The sequence below is a fragment of the Hypanus sabinus genome, chromosome 13 (assembly GCF_030144855.1).
Source record: "Hypanus sabinus isolate sHypSab1 chromosome 13, sHypSab1.hap1, whole genome shotgun sequence".
In the NCBI taxonomy this organism is placed as follows: domain Eukaryota; kingdom Metazoa; phylum Chordata; class Chondrichthyes; order Myliobatiformes; family Dasyatidae; genus Hypanus; species Hypanus sabinus.
Genome location: NC_082718.1, coordinates 43,062,888 through 43,084,639, shown reverse-complemented (window position 1 = coordinate 43,084,639; position 21,752 = coordinate 43,062,888). Strand labels below are relative to the sequence as shown.

General features: G+C 37.7%; 1 protein-coding gene across 14 annotated transcripts in view; it reads right to left on the bottom strand.

Annotated features, from left to right (window-relative positions):
- Positions 1-21,752, bottom strand: part of anks1b (ankyrin repeat and sterile alpha motif domain containing 1B) — an 864,202-nt gene that overhangs the window by 35,402 nt on the left and 807,048 nt on the right. Inside the window, exon 1 of one of the 14 annotated variants that reach the window (XM_059987519.1) lies at positions 17,731-17,877. The exons of 12 other annotated variants lie outside the window; for them this stretch is intronic. The gene's annotated coding sequence lies outside the window, so the exon portion shown is untranslated. Of the gene's footprint in view, positions 1-16,954; positions 17,263-17,730; positions 17,878-21,752 lie in introns of those variants that run through there. One more of the 14 variants, XM_059987518.1, reaches the window with a different exon arrangement.

The window sequence follows — 21,752 nt, the reverse complement described above, 5'->3', positions numbered from 1 at the left end:
CACAGGAATACAGAAATTGGATTAATTAACTGATTTTAGGTGATATTTTTACACAAAGGTTTTGCCTGAAATAATTGTATTTCCAGCAGATAACAGAATGATGCAAATTTAATCCTGATACACTATAGTGAACTATTCCAGTTAGCAAATATACATTTCATGGGCAAGGTCAGAACTGACCTGAGTATACAGAATGTACTATAACAAATCATGTTTTCTCCAGTATTTAGCTACTGACAAATTCATGTAATATATATCATCTTCACTTCATTACTGGAGAAGGTATCATAGTTATGGCTGGCTACTTTGACAGCCAGAGTCACAGCTGCCCTAATTTTGCACAGGCGCTGCTAATGCAGACACATCAATGTGTATACATTCACTGGCTCAGAAGCATGTGAGAGAGCAGTCCTCATACTTAACATCCATTACAAAGAGCCAACCTAACCCCACTGAACAACAACCTTCTGTGATAAAGGCCTCAGGAGGTATGGAGCCTATTCCCATATCTCAGGAACCATTCCTTAGGGTAGTAAGATAAGATGATTAAATTCACTGTCATGCCAATTCATCCTTTGGCGAACTGTGAAAAACAGTATTCAACATCCAGGACTTCAAACCTAGCACAAGAATCAGAATCAGGTTTACTATCACTGGACTATGTCATGAAATTTGTTTTTTTGGCAGCAGTACATTGCAATACGTAATAAAAACTATAAATTACAATAAGTGTGCATAAAAAATTAAATAATTAGTGCAAAAAGAAAAGAAAAAAATACTGAGGTGATGTTCATGGGTTCATTGTCCATTTAGAAACCTGCTGGTGAAGAAGCAGCTATTCCTAAAACATTGTCTTCAGGCTCCTGTACCTCTCCTTAATGGTAGCAATGTGAAGAGAGCAAGCTCTGAGTGATGGGGGATTCTTAAAGATGGATGCCGCCTTTGAGGCATCGCTCTTTGAAGATGTTCATGATGCTGGGGAGGTTAGTGCCCATGATGGTGCTGACTGAGTTTACAACTTTCTGCAGCTTATTTCGATGCTGTGCAGTAGCCCCTCCGTACCAGACAGTGATGCAAACAGTTTGAATGTTCTCCACGGTACATCAGTAGAAATTTGTGCGTGCCTTTGGTGGCAATAATAATGACCTATTGCATTGCGGTGATCTCAGTCATCCTCTAAAAAATCATATCACGGAAGAAGGTTGTATCAGCAGTCTTCCCAATTCACTGCCAAAAACTTTGTATTGCCTAGTACCAAGACATCACAAGTGTTTGTGTAGTAGGAGTTTGTTTGTATAATTTGGGTCAAACTTACTGTACAAGTAATTCTTAAACAATTTTCTCCTGGTCTTTTGGCTTTTAGTCTTTTATGGAAAAATCAAGCTTGATATCTAATCACTTCTGGTGCAGCTAGTGTATCATACCATTTATTACAAATTACTATCATTTGCACATTCAGACAGAGATGTAACAAAGATTTTTTTGCTCATGTATGTGAAGGATGTAAGAAATAAAGTCAATTCAATATAATTGTGAGAAAGCACAGCAGCATCTCTATTTCCTCAGGAGTCTGGAGATTTGGCATGTCATCAAAAACCTTGGCAAACTTCTATAGATGCATGATGGAAAGTGTTCTGACTAGCTGCATTACAGCCTGGTATGGAAATGCCAATGCTTTTGAGCGCAAAATCCTACAGAAGGTAGTGGATTCAGCCCAGTACATCAAGGGTAAAAACTCTCCTAACAATTTGGCACATCTACAATGGAGGTGTAGGAAAGCAGCATCCATTATCAAAGATCCTCACCACCTAGGCCATGTTCTTTTCTTACTGCTGACATAAGTTAAAAGGTAAAGTAGCTTCAAGGCTTACACCACCAGGTTCAAGAACGGTTACTACTCCTCAATCATCAGGCTCTTGAACAAAAGAGAATAACCACACTTACTTAAGGTCTTTTATCTTGTCGTGTCATGCTATTTTATTTGCACTGGCACAGCTTGTTGTCCCTTGATCCAGTTTACAGTTACTGTTCTATACATTTGCTAAGTATGCCCGCAGGGAGAAGAATCTCAGGGCTGTACGTCGTGACATGTATGTACTCTGATAATACATTTTAATTTGGAGTCCCTGCTCCAGCAACCAGATCACAATCCTGACTTTTGTACCAACTGCATGAAGTTTGCATGTTCACTCTGTGACCATGTAGATTTCCGCACATCCCAAAGGTATGATGGCTCTAAGCTAATTGAACACCGTAAGTCAACCCTAATGCAAATCGATGGCGGAAGAATTGAGGATTTAACATGCATATGAGAGAGAATAGGTCAGAGAGAAATATGGGGAATGGGAACATTCTGAGAGCTGGTAGAATTCAATGGGCTGAATGCCCTTGTATCCAGAACAATCATATTCTCAAATAGCGTAGCACATGTTAGAACAGAATAGTGCTTCCTTTGTTTATTTGGTGGCAGAAACTTTAGCATGAATATCCCTGTGCAATTGACACTTGCACTTTATGTAAATAAATGACAGACTCCTTTTTTCCAGAAATTAATAGATAATTGTGTAATTATAATTTGTGGAAAATATAACTGGCATTACCTGGGTGGGGGCTGAATTACATAATTACAATACATTGATTAACCATAATATACTGCCTTACACCAGTAAAATGAGGGGCCTTGGTGTCCACTTGGCTCCAAGACAGAATTGTCACAGCTGGTTGCCACAATACTTCCATAACAAATGCAAGGTTACAGTTCCCAGGCCATGCTGATACACATAGATACATAAACCAAATGCCATTCTACTTTGATGTCAATTTCTACACTGAAAATAGTAACAACGGCATGATTTTTCTTTTTACAAATTCCATTTTTTTTTCTCAATAACTGCTTGTAATTTATTTTAATCTGTTTACATCTCCAATTGACTGTGAGGAGGCAGTCAAGGGTCAACTAAATTGGTAATTCTCAAGTAATATTTAGGTCCAGACTGAGTAATGTCCCTACTACTGATGAGATTTTAACAACAATCAGATTCACTTTAACTCTCATTAGTATTTTTTCAAATTTCAAATGTATAAGTTTAGTTCAATTTAAATTATTCAATACTATGAAGGGATTCAAACACGTAACATTGGATTCAAAGTCCAATCCAGCAACATAGCAGTATTCTGAACACAAAATTGGAGTTGGGGGGGGGGGAAGGGAGTGCATGACAGAGAGAACAACCAAGACTCCAGGACCAAGCAATGGCCTGAAGGTTTAATTAACTTTATAATGGAGGTTGGAAAAGAAATCCAAATTCTTCCAGTATTTGAATAATGTACTCTCCTTTTGTTTCAGAATACATTAAGGATTGTTGATTGGACGTTAACCAAAGGGTACATACAAGATAATGGCATATGAAAAAGAATGCTCTCCTGGTATGGTATGGGTCATATAAAGATACTGACACCACAAGCCAATCTTCTATGAAGGACACTTTGAAGACATTTTGTCAAGAGATTAAAATTACACCACTCCCCCTATTCACTCTGATGTGAAGATGTACTCTTCACAGTCTCAATCGTGACTTTCCATTCTTTTGAAAAATGCTTCACAATGAACAATATCACTGCAGAGGCAATTTCTATGGAGGTCTAAAATGCCAGTGAAAAATAAAGCTGTAACACTGCAGATCTGAATAATTTTGTAAATGCTGCTTTTATGCTGTTGTAGCAAACAAAATTCTGAATTATTTGCCATTGTTCAGATTTCTTTTGGGTCTTTCTGGAAGGAATTGTTAATACAGTACATTTATGTCATAAGCACAGAAAAGAGAATAAATGAATGTATATGCTTTGTGCTCCAAACAGTGAAATGTAATCAGAGCTTTGAATGAAGGCCTCCATTTTCTCAGCATTTTGCACCGTCGATTTCACCTGCCCCCAAAAGCTCTTCTGGCTCATTTTAATGTCTCAACATTAAGTAAATACAAAAGCGCTCACAGCAGTTTTAATGTCCAGAATTTTGATGTTGAAAGCAAATAACAATTTTTGCTCTTTGTGAATAATTTGTTTCTTCACCCAAGATTGGCTCTATATTTTCAAATCGTTGATTTCTCATTGATTTGGCATAAGATTACCTATTCTTAAACATGTTCATCCAAGAATTCATTTCCAATCTGTGGCATTGAATGTACTACGTGGTACATCAAGACCATTGAACTCTACCTTTGCAGATGCACTGGGAGAGAACTTTGTAATTGTTCATGCCAACAATAGCTGATGGCTTGAGGCTTTCATTTTTAAAGGAATTGATGGTGTGAATTTGGCTCTTCTTGTGGGCTGAGTTGCATTATGTGTATCCATTTTTACATTCAATCGTAATAGCCAATAAATCTGGATGCAAGTCATTATCAGATGAAAAAAACTGATTGTGTAAATTTCTGATTGTGCTGCACAAGGAGACTTCACCTAAAAAAATTCTTAAAAACAAATTCAATGCAAAGCCTTTCAAGGCATGTTTTTTATTGTTTTATAGATTTATGGGTTTTGAAATGTATTACCATCATGGGAATGACCATGTAAATGATTGGCACTATGCAATTGTTTTCCTTCCTGCAGCCAGACACAGGAATGCACTTAAATTAATGTAATATGAACATCAAGGTGACATGTATGCATATTAGCTTCTCTCCAGACTTAATTGCTTGAATGGATGGATAGGGGTGGGGAAGAATTAGAAAAAAAACTCAAAATATTTTGTAACTATTAATTTTTAATATGAACTTTCAACAGTTTTGATTCTCTTTCTACATATGTACTGAAATTCTTGCTTTGTACACACCTTCAAATTTAAGTATCGTGTTGCCATTTTCTGCTTTGCATTTATGCATCAAAATTCAGTATCTGCCAAAATACTGAAGCCTGCTGCCATTCTGAAATTAGGGAAGTATAGGACTGGAAATTATTTTCACTTTCTTCTTTAGTCCGCTCATCTTTTTTTCATGAATTGAAGAGTGCACTGGAAGGGAATTTCATTGTTTTTTTCCTAATGTGATCGATAGATGAAGGCTTGAAATGTTCATATTTAAATAGATGCATGGCATGAAGTTGACATTTTCCCGTAAAGTGCATTTGGCCAAAAGCTGACACTAGTCAATTTTAAACCATCCTCTATATAGAGCACTGGTACAATGCAAGGTGCGATACAAATCACAGAGGTCAGAAGGTTGCTATTTAAATGGATCAAGTCCCACAATTTTCTGTTTATATGTTCACTAATAATATTGGTTACTGGGAATGTGCAACGCGAGTCTTGAGACAAGTGATGCAGCTGACTCAAAATACTAGCAAAGCAGGATTTGATTCCGACCTCTGGTACTGTTTGGGGGAAATCTTCATATTCCCTCTGTGACTGTATGGGTTTCTCCTGGGTCCTCCAGTTTCCTTTGTGCCAGATATGTGCTGGTTATTCGATTAATTCTCTATTGTAAATTGCCTCTCCTTTAGGAGTGTGAATTGAGAAACAGGAGAGTCTTATTGGGCATGTGAGAAGTTACAGGTTACAGAGAAATAAATAGAATTGAATTGATGTAATTGGTTAGCTAGAATGAGACCCAATGGGTTGAATATTTCTGAGGTCTTCAGCAATTACAAAGCAAGAAATAAAAGGACTGGCATAAATAGATAGATCAGGGTCTTCTCAAACTGTAACATGCTTTCATTGGCATAATAAACACCAAATACATATTAAACGTTAACAAAAAATTCTATTATACAACTTACAATAATAGCATTTAAAACAATGTATCAAGTGATGCACAGAAGCATTATCAAACCAATTCTAATACCAGCTATGCCGGAAGGTTTTAGCTAGATTAAAGTAGTTCACTTGAGGACATCCAAGTTGGTGAGAGGACACAGCAGTAGACGGTTTTTGAAAGCAAATTTTAAAGATTGGGGTTTAGGTCGATGAAAGGATATCTACTACTGAAGAGGAAATTAAAGGCAGGAGGTCAGAATTGGATGAGCACAGAGATCCTGAAAGGTTGCAGGAAGTTAAAGCAATACAATGACGGGATGTAATGAATAAATATGAAAATGCTATTCAGGGTGTTACTAGTGAGTGCTCACTAACATAAGACATTGGAGCTGGAGTCGGCCATCTGGCCCGTCGAGCCTGCTCCACCATTCAAAAAGATCAGGGCTAATCAGGCCATTGACTCATCTCCGCCTACCTGCCTTTTCCCCATAACCTTTAATTCCCCCACTACGCAAAAATTTATCCAACCTTGTCTTAAATACATTTACTGAGGTAGCCTCCACAGCTTCATTGGGCAGAGATTTATTTACTGCATTTCATTTTTCCTCTCATCAGAGCCAGTTTACCTTCCCAAGGCTTTGATTTCTTGATAAAGTAGCTTCATGAACAATTATATTTCCTCAAGCAGTTCCCAAGTGGGCATTTGGAAATGTGAAGCTCACTGTGATTAAAAACAAAGGTATCCCAGCTAGGGTGGAAACCTTGACAGACTTCATTCTAACTCAAGGGCAGTGACACCAATTATCACACCTCAACTGCTTCGGGGCCTGAGATAAATCACACACTAGATTGAATTTGGTAAATACCTAGTCCATAAAGCTCACTGAATTAACTCTCAGCCCTTGAAGGAATTTTTCCATCATATTCCTTTGGAATTACCCTCAAAAATTTGAATCCTCGTTTCTCTAGTTTTAAGCTTCATTTGCTTCTAGATAAAGGACAGTGAAAACAGAAAATGACCACATAAATATCTGAAACATTGTGCAAAGCTGACAACTATGATGACATCTTCAATGCAAGAAAACATTCTCTATTAAACCAAAGACTGATAATATTGGTATTGTGGATTAATCACAAGAACTATTTGATAAACAATGAGAACACAAGGATGTGTATAAATAAAACAAAAAAAACTATGTCTAGGTGCAGTATACATATAGATTCTTTTATTTGCACTTACCTCTTTTAAAGGATGTTATCTTAAGGGTTGAGGTATTGTCTGCCCCACACAATACCCCACTACAGGGGACAGCAGAAGTTTAAATAATGATTTAAGATCATTTGACCATGCAGGTCCGCACAGTTGCCCTTGATCTTCTTAATGTCTGTAAACGTTAACTTTTCTGGGGGCAGTTATCTGATATCAGCCAGAAGAGGGAACTTGACTCAAAGTTCCTTTTCACTTCTCTAAGCACATTCGAGCTAATAATAGCACATCTTCCCCTGATGACACCAACAGCTAAATGAGCACACAGCTAAAGCTATCCCTGGATTTTCTTCACAATGCACCATTTAACCACTGAATGACAGGCTGGAACTATTTTTAACAAACCAGTTTGAAATGAGATGATATGCAAATGTGACTCATGCAGTACTTTTTTCAAGAGAATCATTTAACCATTATAATAAATTACCTTCAAATGTAGACAAAATTAGCTGCACACTTTTGAACACAACCAAAATTAAACTAAAATGGCCTAAAAGGTCAAGTTTCTTCAACAATTGTCTATTTGGTACTTTAAAAAGCTAATATGATTTAAATCACAAGTAATCTATTTGTATACTTTGAAATTAGTTACTAAGAAATATGCAATAAATGTTCTCAAAGGAAGTAAAGAATGTACAAGGAACTGGACAATAATTTTTCAGAGCACAATTAATATTACAGCAATTATGTAATTTGTTATTAAATTTGAAAGTAAATTTATTATCAAAATATATATATGTCACCATATGCAATCCTGAGATTCATTTTCTAGTGCTGTACTCAGTAAATCCATAGAATTAGTGAAAGATTGCACCAACTTGGGCGTTCAACCAGTGTGCAAAGGACAACAAACTGTGCAAACACAAAAAGAAAGAAATAATAAAGTGTTGTGGAAACAACTCAGTGATGGAGCAAGTGAAGTTGAGTGAAGTGAGAGTTAAAGAGAGCTTAAAATAAAGAGCTCCAAAGTGAATTTGAATTTATTTAAATCTTACATTCATCCCACAATGTGGGAGAGTATAAATCTTTGTTATGCCTTCGTCACAATGTACAGACCTACTTGAATCTGGAACTGATGCAAACATTTTATCAATATGATAAATAACTTTTAATTAATGATAACCCCAAATTTAAAACAATACATAATAATTTACTTATAAAGTTGCAACAAGATGAGCTTGGATATAGTTCTGACTCTATGCATCATTTTACAAGTAACTGGCTCAAAGGATTCAGAAATAAATTGCATTGGCCAGAGAAGTAAAGTTTGAGCAGTTAATAAAAATTCATCGCGTTGTCTCCAGAGTCATTACTGTTTCTTAACCCCTTTTGAGATTTGTTATTTGGATTGTTTTCATTTGCTGTCATCCATTGCCACAAATAACTGCCATAGCACATAGAGAGACACCACCACGGGACCACAGTCATGGTGAGTCAAAGTGGTTTCATTTCCCCAGTGTAAAACATTCACATGTAGATAATCTACTTAGAGTATGCTGGCAGTAAACAGATCAGTAAAGTACGTACCAAAAATCAATTGGAATTTCAGTTCTCCTTTTGGGGCTGTCCTAAGCTTCCATGGGCTGATACGAGCTTTACAATGCTGTCTTTCTAAAAGCAAAGGTTAGCTGTGTGTACTGATTGTGGATTTCAGCACAATTTTCTCCTTCATGTTCTCTCATATTTTCCCCCCTTTAATATTGCTACTGCGAACTGACATGGCACCTTCGTTGAGCTGCGAAGACAGAATTTGTCACTTTGGCAACTGCAGATGCAGTCTCCCCAATCAGCTGAAAGTTGGTAATGGTTTGTCTTCTTAAGGCAACAGGCTGTGTACATGAAGTGGCCTGCTGAGAACTGGCAAATCTCGCCCAGTGAGTGCAAGCAAGCCTAACTGACAGGCACAGCTGGGATTTAAATACACCCCCCACCCCACAATGGAGTTTTCATTGCTTATGCTTCTGTTTTCAAAGATCATAGAGCACGACAGCACAGAAACAGGCCCATCTAGTCTGTGCTGAACTGTTATTCTGCCAAATCTGTCAACTACACCTAGACTGTAGGACGAGTCATAAATTAAGGGTAAAAGATGAAATATTTTTATTCTAGTCTTCCCTAACCTCAGTGGAAAAACCCTGCACTTATTCCATCTATACCCTTCATAATTTTGTAGATCTCTATCAAATCTTTCTTCATTCTCCTACACTCCAGGGAATAAGGTTCTAACCTATCAACGTTTCCATTTAAATCAGGTCCTCATGTCCTAGCAAAGTGATTGAAAGAGTACAGAGAAAATTTACGATGATTGATTTTCTCTCCCAATCGATACTGTAGATAACCAGAACTGCACAGAATACTTCAAATTAGACCTGACCAAGTCTTAGACAATTTCAACATAACATCCCAACTCCTGTACTCAATACCCTGAATTATGAAAGTCAATGCTCCAAGAGCTCTCTTTACAACCTTATCTGCCTGTGACATCACTTATAAAGAATTATGCACGTGTTCCCAGATCCTTCTGTTCTATTACACTTCTCAGTATGCTACTGCTCACTGTGTAAGACCTGTCCTGGATTGTCCTCCAAAAGTGCAACACTTCATAATTGCCTCCATTAAATTCTACCTGCTAGTTTTCCGCTAATTTTCCAGTTGGTCCAGATCCTGCTGCAAGTTCTGATAGCCTTTCTTGCATTCCAATATGCTCCAATTTTGGTGTCATCTGCAAATTTGCTGATTCCGTTTACCACAATATCATCCAGGTCTTTAACATAGATGATAAACAGCAACAGACCTAGCACCAATCACTGCAGCACACCACTAGTCACAGGCCTCAGTCAGTGAGGCAACCATCTACTCCCATTCTCCAGTTTTTCCTGCTAAGCTAATGTTGAATCCAATTACTACTCTATCCTGTTTGCCAAGTGACTGAACCCCCGGACCAGCTTCCCATGTGGGACTTTGTCGAAGGGCTTGCTAAAGTACATGTAGACATTTGCTGTCTTTCCTTCATCAACTTTTCTGCTGATCACCTCATAAAACTCTTTAAGATTGCTTAGACATGACCTACCATACACAAAACCATGTTGACTATTCCTAATCAGACCCTGTCTGTCCAAATACTTATATATCCAGTCCCTTAGAATACCGTCTAATTATTTACCCACTACTGACGTCAGGCTCACTGGCCTATAATTTCCTGTCTTATTCTTAGAACCTTTCTTGAACAAACTAATAACATTAGCAACACTCCAGTTCTCTGGCACCTCATACATGGTAAAAGACATTTTAAATCCTTCTGCCAAGACCCCTGCAGTTTCTGCACTAGCCTCTCACAAGGTCTCTATTCATTGGAGCGTAGAAGGTTGAGGGGGGATTTGATCGAGGTATTTAAAATTTTGAGAGGGATAGATAGAGTTGACGTGAATAGGCTGTTTCCATTGAGAGTAGGGGAGATTCAAACGAGAGGACATGATTTGAGAGTTAGGGGGCAGAAGTTTAAGGAAAACACGAGGGGGTATTTCTTTACTCAGAGAGTGATGGCTGTGTGGAATGAGCTTCCTGTAGAAGTAGTAGAGGCCAGTTCAGTTGTGTCATTTAAGGTAAAATTGGATAGGTATATGGACAGGAAAGGAGTGGAAGGTTATGGGCTGAGTGCGGGTAGGTGGGACTAGGTGAGATTAAGAGTTCCGCACAGACTAGGAGGGCCGAGATGGCCTGTTTCCGTGCAGTGATTGTTATATGGTTATATGGTCCAACAGGACACCTCATTAGACACTGGGGACTTATCCAACCCAATCTGAATCATGACAGCAAATACCTCCTTTTTTGTAATCCAGATATGGTCCATGACCTTTAGATTTAGAACACTTCCATCACTAAACTGCCATTTGCAAACACAACCAACTACCAAGCATCATATCTGTATACTAAATAACTTGGTATGTCTGAAGATAAAAGTACAGTAGAGCTGCAACCTTTATGATTCTGTCATTAATGTGAGACAAACTAATGTTGCATCAAGATATCAAATGCAGCGCACTTGCGTACTAAGATTTCTATCACTGAAGTGACTACTTAAGCAGCCATTGAATTACAATTGAGAAGGATTATTTTCCTATTTGAGCAAGTGGTTTAATTTAGTTTCTTTCACCCCCTTAGCTTAGAGCTGTAGACTAATTATGCGAATAGCATCAGCTAATGGTCTTTAACCATAGACAACAAGGTAAATGGAACAAATGTATCCCAGTGGCTTTCTTTCTGAACAAGTGTTTTTAAGGATACCTTTATTGGCATAACCAATGGCATGAAGGAAATATATTAATAAACCTCCACACTAATGAGACTAAAGGGATAAATTTTCAGATTTCAATACAATCACTTATGAGGTAATGATACCATTTTCAATCTATTCTTAATTGCCAAAAGCTAAAAAAAACACAGATTTTGCAGATGCTGGACATCTTGAGCAATGGACAGAAAATGCTGGAGGAACTCAGCGAGTCAGGCAGTATCTGTGGAGAGGAATAAGCAGTCGACATTTCATCAAGACTGGAAAGGAAGGCCGGGGGAGGGGGAAGAAGCCAGAATAAGGTGAAAGAAGGAGAAGGAGTACAAGTTGGCAGGTGATAGGTGAAACAAAGTGAGGAAGGTATAATGACACAAGCAGAAAACCAAAAAATATTCTGCTATTCTACTTTCTTGCTTGTTTGTTGAATAGTTTTCCATTTGTATTCACACAAGTTGTAAACTGCTCTATGGTTCTAAACTTTGCAAGTAAACTATTTCAATGTACTCTTCATTTCTGAATGGAGACTTTTAAAGACATTTTATACAGAATTCAAGAAAATCCCCTGCTAATATCTGAAACTTTAATTAGCTCATTAAGAGCAATAGGCAAGACTAATGCATCTTCATAACACAGCTTAATTTTATATAGTAAAAGTATTACTGTTCATGAATATTCTAACACCAACAATAATTATAAAATAACTACCATTTAATTAAATGATTTATTCTAACCAAGAGATGATCACACTTCTTTCAAATTGCCTCAACCAAAATGTTGTCCTTCAGACTTAATTGCTACCTCTGGCAGAATTATGGTTTCTTTTTATACAAGAATTATCACCATAAAACCTTTCTATCAATGGTGCTGCAAGATTATTTAATTCTTCAAAATGAAGGAATGGCAAATGTATGGTATCTTCAATCAAAACTGCATTTGGAAACATAAACCACATTAATATGGTGAAAGCAGAAAATAAACTTTGAACAACCCCTTGATATTCTGGCATCTTTTAGCATCGTGCACAGAACACCAGTTAATATGGATATTAAGGATTTGCTCCTAAAAGATTAAAGAAATTTTGCCAGTCCACTGGGTCACAAAAGGGCAGGGGGTGGGGGTTAAAAAAGGGAATAAATATTGCAACAAGTTAATACAATAAGTTTTCCAAGAATGTCAAAAGAGAAAAGAAAATCTAAAGTTTATCAATAACACTATAATGCCACAATCCATTAAATGAATAGTTAACAAAAATAATTCAAAAGCACCACATTAGACAAACTTGGCACACTTCAGGATATAGTGAAATGTGTTCGAGGATACTAACAGTAATGCCTGGAATGAAGCACCCTCAAGTCCTCATTTATCCTAATTATTAAATACATAACATCTGATAGATGCTTTGCAGCAGAGAGTGCTAAATAATTTGGAAAAGACTGGATAGAAAATAGATTAACTTTAATGACATTAATTTTATATCATGTTCATTACCTTAAAATCTACTTTTCTATTCCTTTCTCAAACATGCATCCATTTTCTCTTTAAAAGGATATTAACAAGCTTTGCTTGCACCTTTATTTCTGTTACGTTATTCTCCGACTCAAAATGAGTAGTATTTTTATACAAAATGTATTTCTCCAACAAAATATTCGAATTATACCTAAATTATGACTTCTCACAATCAACTTATTAACAAGAAATATTTTTGACCATCCATCTTATCAAAACTCAGTTTCTAATTTTAAATGTATTTGAGTGCCTCTTGCTTCTTTTGATCCATTGGCAATACCCTCAACTCCTTTTCTGTGCCAGCTGGAAGTCCATCATTTTTCGATAATTTATCTGTATCCTCTTCAAATATCGCCGATGACCTAGCCTCCACAACCCTCTGCAGTGGAGAATTTCAGAGATTCGCCATTCACAATAAAGGCAGTGCATTTATAGTTGCAGAAGCCTAGCCAAATAAAAGTTGAGTATTTTCTGTGAACTTGTGACATTCGATGTGATTATGGCTGCACTGTAATAAATAACATCTTAGAGATATATATATATATTAACATAAAGCAATATATTATGGACTTATATGAAAGATAGATCTAGAATTAATTCCTCCTCCTGTTTCCAGGATTACGGAAGAGTTCCATACTTTCTGCCACACATTCCATACAGATAAATGCCATCATTTTACTCCTGAGAGGCTGGTTTACAATGTACAAAACCATGCCCCAAGGGTTACTCTTTATGATCAGGCATTATTTCTCTGTAAGCTTATGGTTACCATTAGTAATTCAACAAACATTAACCCATTGGCCCAAATTCCAGGGCACATTTCTCAGCTTATGCTTGGAGTTGAGGCAGACTTCTGGAATATCTATCCTGAACTCCATCGAAGGCCAATACATTCTTCCGAACTTGTAGTGTTCAGGATTGATCCAGCTGTGACATAACAAATAGCCTTTTGCATCCCAAAGAAAGTCAGCATTCTTTGGGCAATGACATTTTCCAGCCCTTCATCATTTATTAAAGAATTTAATTATATTGCCAAACCCTACCTATCTCAGCACCATCATCAAATTTGAATATGTGGACTTTTAACCTACCATCCAAGTTGTTTTTAAAACAACAGAGTTGTGGACACAAACCTTTGTGGGAAATTGCACAGACCAATTTGTGCATATGCTTGTCATCCCTGCTCAGATTGTCATGGAGAGATGAAAGTTTTTAAATAAGGTTCTTCAGTAAACCATTTCCTTATTATTAGGTTTTAATTCCCTCACTATTATTCAAGCTTTATTTGACTGACCCATAACCTCTCCTTCACTTTTTGGCATTTATTTGACACCTCCATAAATTTGCTCATCATCTTAGTTCAATAGCTACTGAAAATCTACCCCATGTTCCTGTTACACCCATTTGACCAAATCTCCGACTTATGTCCTCAACTACACCACAACTAACTACTTCCACACATCACAAATTAACTTAAGATCAGGCTCCAAATTTTGAAGAAATTTAACACACAAAATCCTGTTCATATCATCTTGGCTCAATGAACTACACAGACTCCCAGACCAGCATAGACTAAAATATAATGTTTTTCCATGTAACTATCTCAAGCTCCACTACTCTTAAGAAAGGTATCTTCCTCTTAATTCTTGTTGCATTCCAGATTTCCTTTTCCTCACCATTGATGGACATTTCTCCAACTTGCTCAACTAATCTCCTGGAATTTCCCCCTTAAGTACCCTGTCCCACTACTTTACTCCCTGCCTTTATAAAGGTCCTTAAAACGACTGCTTCCATCTGATCTTTCAGTAGCCTGATATGAGATGAGACTGAGAGATGATTTCATTGAAACCAAAGATCTTATAGGGCATGGCAGATTAATTACAAGGATTGCTGATGTGGCTGGAACCAGAAGTCAATTCTGGGCAGATGACAATAAATTTCATCACTCTGGTTGCAGAAATCTTTGGAGACTCATTTGCTGAGTGTTCAGGAGATGTAGAGATTTATTGTTAGATATTAAAGCAGGGGTTCACAGACCTCTTGCTTAATCGCATTGCTGCATGACATAAATAAAGTTGGGAACCCTTGTATTAAAGGGACTGAAGGATATGGGGATTGGTCCTGGAAAGTGGCCCCAATGTAGATGGAAGGTATTATCTTGATTAACAGCAGAATAGGCACAAAGGGCCAAATGGCCAACTCAGCTTCTATTTCTTAGCTTTACTGTCTCCTCATCTAACTTGGTTTCAAGACTGTCTGACAATATTTCCTTGAGACTGTTTGCAACATCAATGCTGCAATTTGTTAATGGCCTGAATAAAATAAACGGTGGATTACAATATAAATCATTTTGTTTTGAAAGATACCTCAGTTTTAAACTAATAATTACATTAATTGCATATACAGGCTGCTGAATTTCATATTTCACCCCAGCTCTTGCGAGTAAGCCTTCCAGAGAAGGAGGCTGACAATTGAGTTGGCATGGTAGCATGGTGGTTAGCACAACTCTTTACAGTACCAGCGACACAGGTTCAATTCCCACCACTGTATGTAAGGAGTCTGTACGTTCTCCCTGTGACTGCATGGGCTTCCTCTGGGTGCTCTGGTTTCCTCCCACAGTTCAAGACCTACCCGGCAGGTTAAATGGTCATTATAAACTGCCCCATAATTTGGCTAGGATTAAATCCGGGGACTGTTGGGCTGTGCAGCTCGAAGGGATGGAAGAGCCTCTTCTACACAGTATCTCAATAAGTAAAAGATTCCTTTCAGCAGAATTTGCCCCCTTCCACCCCCACCCCATGTATCAATATTTTCTTAGCCTCTCAGTTTTATTTTGAACTATCCTGCTGTGTGTCTGTGGATATGGACAGGGTCCTTCAGAATACAGTCTCTTGTGGGGAAGGGGTCTCATTTCCACTCACACTCCTAGTGGGACACATTTTAAGGTCACTCACTCTGACCAGTGAATGTCAAAGGAAATCAGGATGATACACACTGCTGATCTAAACAGATCAGATTCTCACTTTACCTCCCCAGATTCAATACCACAGCTTTGGAATGGCTGCCAAGGAACAACTTTCATTGATGATAAGTCCAAAGTATTATTGATTTTTCAACATTTTTATGAATTACCAAATATTCAGTAATCAATAAAAGTCAAAGTATATCATCCCCTACTCGAGCATTTTAATTGGGGAAAAAACTCAGATCCAGCAGCACCCATTAGAAAAATAATCCCAGCTATCAAACTCGCGCTCTGAACTACAGTTACAACATTTGCACAGCTTCCTTGGACAACCAAATATAAAACTACTTCAACAATTTATAAACACTAGCTCCTAACATAACCTTAGCTTTAAGCTTACGGTAATTTGTGTTTACTCATCCAAGATATTATCCAAGAGCTGAAAAAACAAAAGATATGCACTTTCCATTAGCACTTCAATTAATAATACATCTTATATGTGGTGTTGTTGTCACAAGTGATTACTTAATTTTATTACTCAAAGCATACAACATTGGGATAATTGCTCTTTGTTGTGTTGGCAGGTGCAAGCACAAACGTACACAACTAGAGGACTGGTCTCCGAAGCATATTCACAATTTGAAGTCGAAGCGTGTTAAATAGAAACCTTGTGCACAAATGGAAGAATAACATTGCAGAAGGCAAAAAAAAACAGAAACTCAAAAAAAAAACAGTTTCTTTGTGTAAATTATGCCATTTATTTCCCTTGAATCGTGATGAGTGCTGCTACTATAGAAAACAGCAGACCGCGAGATGCAGCTCACTGTACTCCCTCTGTCAAAGCTGTGTACTATCACATTACTTGGTTAACGTCCTACCCAGTACAAACGTAACAACATCGATGCGTTATTTACACAACCACTGCAGTTAAAACACAGCACCGATAAAACTGCATTTTTTAAAAACTGGAATTGTACAAAAGATGTAAAATGGTCAAACAGACAAGGTAAAGACTACAGGGTTCACCGCTCTCCGCCGTTACCGTGAGCTGAACATTTTCCCTACCTTCGCATTATTTCAGAACTGCGCATATGTCTCTCTTCTCGACTTCCATTTTATGTCTGCTACTGTTAACTGTCTCAAAGTTTCCAAAGTGAACGGTTAAATCTGACTCACCTGGCCCCTAAAGCACGAGTGGAATTATGTAGAATGCCCAGTCAGAAAAGATCTGCAGTCGCATCCAGGCTGGGTGAGCACCTTACTCCTCTGATGCGTCATACCACACCAAAGCATCAGAGAAAATTAGACGTGCACTTTAAAAAAAATCGGACAAAAAGGCTCAAGACATAAATAACAGCTGTTCTGGCTAAGGGTCAGAAATTAAACACGCTCTACATCAGTTTACTGCCCTAACAATTGTAGTAAGTCTTCACCAGCAGGCACTTTCTCGACTGCACCCGTGTCTTTGCAGTCACGTTATTATGGATACTCTGACACACAGGGCGCCAAGCTGCTGTACTGATTCACAACCCGGATGACTGGATACCTTTTTTCCTCACACATTCAAAGAGATATCGTGTATTTATTGTGATTACTTCTGGTTCCCAGCCACAACTATATGCAGTGCTTTGAACGCTCAATTAGTTTCTGGGATCTCGAAATGCCACTTCCGCATCCACCATTAAATAAAATCCCGAAGCGCCCGAAAGATACATCGAATAGCCTGAAATGAAGACCATCACTTCTCCAGCTGCCAACAAAAAAAAAACCAACTTTCTTCAAATGGTAACTAATTAAGTAGCTCCCAGATACAATTTGAGGACATTCAAACTGCACTATTAACTGCAAGGCTGGAATATCTCGACTCCTGTAGCCAATTAAGGCACCCGAAAGCATCGCATTTGTTTAACACATGCGTGCATGCATAAAAAATGACATTAATTATCACTAACCTCTCCGTACCGTAACACAAAAAAGCAAAGGAGCAGAATATTTGTTGGAGAAAACGCAACATTTTCATTGAAATAAGGCACGAGGGCTGGCTAGGGCGCATCCATTTCCCCAAATCTAAATGAGGCATGAGCTCGTTATATTTTGTGTGGGAAATTAACCTAAAAGACTGCACTATTAAATGTTGTAACCTGGGAATTGGATCTGCTAATGAAAGTCTTTTTCTTTGCTGTGCTACAATCACCATAGCAACTTCCAGCTGTCATAGTAACCATTTAAAGATTCTCCAAGTTAAAATGCACCTACTAAAATGACACTTAACAAACGTGGCAAATACAAGCTTTCGTGTTTTTAACTCAAAATCATACTTTTCTACATGACACTATAAGTGCATTTTATTGAACTTTGTGACACCCTTAGTTCATCAAATAAAGTGATCTAGATCTGGAAATTGGACAATTGGGTAGAATTTTAGAGGAAAATTGATCACTATGTAAGCAATGGAGCACCTATCATTTGATTTCTGAAACATGCAAACTTGCTTTTGTATTTTCCATGTGTTTGACACACATAAAGAAGGCCAGATATGTGCAAAGACACTGTGAATATCGAATATTACATCTAAGAAATTCAGTTCTGCAGGTATGGCTTCACAGCCCATTCAGAATCATTGATGTCACTGTTACTTACCCAAGTGTCTCTCCACACCAAGCACTATATGTTAGCTTCAACTAGATGGTGACCTCCAAGCTCCCCAGCTGACCACAACCCAACATCCTTCAGTTACCAATCTAGATCCCCAATATCCTGACCACCTTCAAGATCTCCGTTCTCCCCTACTGTCTCCCCCACCTCCATTCCCAACATCGCTTTATGTCTGCCATGACTTCCTCCACCATAAAAGAGTGAGCAGGGGAAAGAGCTTTGTGACAGACTTGATAGGTTAAGCCACTTTCAACCACATGGAAGTTTGTCCTCTACTTAAAATGAAATGGAATTTCAGAAATTTAGATTAAATTTGTTGAACACACATAATACAGTACAATGCTGAATCGGCCCTTCTGGGCCTTCGAGATGCTATCCAGCCATCCTGGGTCAATTGAATCCGAGCCTAAATTACAGGACATTTTACAATGACCAATTAACTGATCAACTGGTACGACTTTCAACTGTGGGAGGAAACTGGAGTACCCAGAGGAAACACATGCTGTCACAGGGAGAACATCCTTCCAGGCAGTGGTGGGAATTGAACCCAGGTCACCCGTACTGAAGAGCGTCACTGCACCACCGCGCTGTCTCATAAAACAAGTAGCTTCACCAGGTGAAAAATATATATGAAAATTTAAGAAGAGTAACTTCAAGGTAACCCCACGATCTTTTTCGGAATAAGTGAAATTTTGTTATAAAATACTCAGGATTTAACTAAGAGGTTTGAGTAATATCGAAATAGCACACTGAAGCTTCACTATAATTAATCTTAAAAAAAGTGACACATGCAGTGCAGGAGGCTGGAAGTGCACACTAGTTGAAGAAAAATATGCATTCTGTAGATCCTTTAACATTACAGAAACATACTGTACATGTCTATGTTGTCTCTTAACTGATTGAAGGGTTTAAGGACATGATGGCTTTCTCCTGCTGTTCTGCTCTTCAATCAAATGTGAATGCAAAATGCCTCATTCCCTCCACACTCATGCACGTTAGTCCACCCTGTTCATTCATTGTATCAATTAACGGACACACTCTCGACATTCAAACACCAACAGCAAATGTTCAATATTTTAATGTGGTAAAATATAGTAAATGGGAAAATCAATAAGAAATGAAAAGGATGATGAATTTATGTAGTATAATTAAAATTTCTTAATGGGTTACATATCTTTTCCAATACTTGCAAAAACTTTAGTTTTTGGTGATATTAGTTAAGAGAAAACATCTGCAGAAAATGCCAATCATTATTAAGTATTGTCATGGGATCTTGAACTGCAGAAGTCAGCAGAAAGGACATTAATTAAAAATTTCATCTCTGAGTGATATTGTTACTAATGGAACACTCCCAAAGTTCTGCTCAGGGCTGCCAGCCAAAATGTAATTTCAGTTACACATCAATATCATCCCAAGTATAGCTTTGAACATAGATGACCTGTGGTCAATGAACCTGCTGGTTAGACTGGAACAAACTGGTCTTCCAGCCTCAGCAGAATATTAACAGTGAACTGCAGCCACCCAGAGGGAAGAGGGAAGCAGAGCGAGGAGATCTTGCAACTTGAGATGCCTTTTGAGAATTTTCTAAGAGAATGTCAGATGGGGAAAGGAATTCAGTGAATTATTTTACTATAAGGGCCACTTTTTGGTGGGCAGCTTCTGCTGCCTCTTTCATAATTAGGCTGGATGCAGAACCACTTTCTCATGTGGGTACTGAAACAGGCATTTGTATTCAGAAGACAAAATACCTGATTATAGGGATCAGTGAGGGCACCATTACAGCATCCCAATCAATATATGTCAAAAGTGCTTTGGAGTGCAGGAGACTTGGATTCTAAACTGGATTTATAGCAACTATTTTCCACTGTGTATGTGAGTACAACCAATTCCAATTTTAATCCCCTAATCTTTTACCCAGTCCATAAATTCACCATCAACTAAATGAACTAAGACATGATCTGTACTTCCTCATAATCAGAACAATTCACCAATTCTTGTTATTCTTATTAACTCATTTATATTTAGATTTTGCTTTTATGCCTGAAAGCAAATAATCAAGTTGATATATATTTCTAAAGTATTGCATGTGCCAAAGCAAACTTCAATTTTTAAGATCCCCTAAATTATTCACAGAGGAATAAAATCATCAACTGTAAAATAATATTTACAATGTGATTTAGCTTTATGGTCAGCAATCTCTAATTTATTGTAGAAGCACTCTAATTCTGTATTGTATTGATTGACTTTGTGTGCGAGTGACACAGTGACACAGTTGTAATATTTTAGCAGCATAATTGTCACATACTGTACATTAAGAAACCAAAAAGCTCACACCCTCCTCTGTCTGTGACAGGCCAAATAAACTTGATTTTCTAATAACTTGATGTGATCTGATGCATGAACACAGTTGGGAAGAGTGTGTCTAAGTTAATTTAATTCACCTGAATATAAATACCATCACAAACAATAGTATATAAAGGGCTAAAATGCATTCATGATAATACCATGTGCTTATATTGATCATAAATTCCACTTTTATATCCATTATATCACATCATTGAACTGATGAATTGCATTTCCCTTTAGAGGCAGTTACTTGGCCAACTGCACCACCAAGTGCTCAAATATGTTAATGCAAGATGTTCATCTAACGTGAACCGAACGTGGATTGTACACCAGTTGACAACTCACAGTCAGTGTTTGGATTAACAGGCTCCAGTGATAGTTACCATTACCCTTAACCGATCAGCTATAATTAACAATAAGGAAACATACTTAGTTGGTCTCGGCATGCAATGAAAGCTTTGTATTCCAGGTTGATTTAATTGTCAAAAGACAATCTTACTAGTATGAAGGCACTTTGTTTATTTATTCTCTACTAATTCAAAGGAATTAAAAAAAACTGCAATGCTGGAAATCTAAAATTCAAATAAAACAGAAAAAAAAACTCATTAAGCTAGGCCACATCTAAAGGAAAGTGGAACAGTGATACTTTGGGTTACAGGCCCAAAATATTGACTCTTTTTTCCCACAAATGCTGAGTTTATCCAGCATTTTCTATTTTTTATTTCTCTGTCGCACATATGGGACAAACTATTCTGCTGCCAAATGCAGCAGAACAAATCAATGATCAGGAAAGCTGGGTGGGCTATTTAACCAGCTGGTGGGAGGCTGATTTGATCTGCAAGTGTACCATTGAGTGTCAGGGCTGTAAATTACTCCCACGATTGTTGGCCAATCTGTTGCCATTACTTATTTGGAAAGCATTGCGGCTGTGCAGCTTCGAACAACCTTAGAGTCATCATGTCTCTGTCTCTCT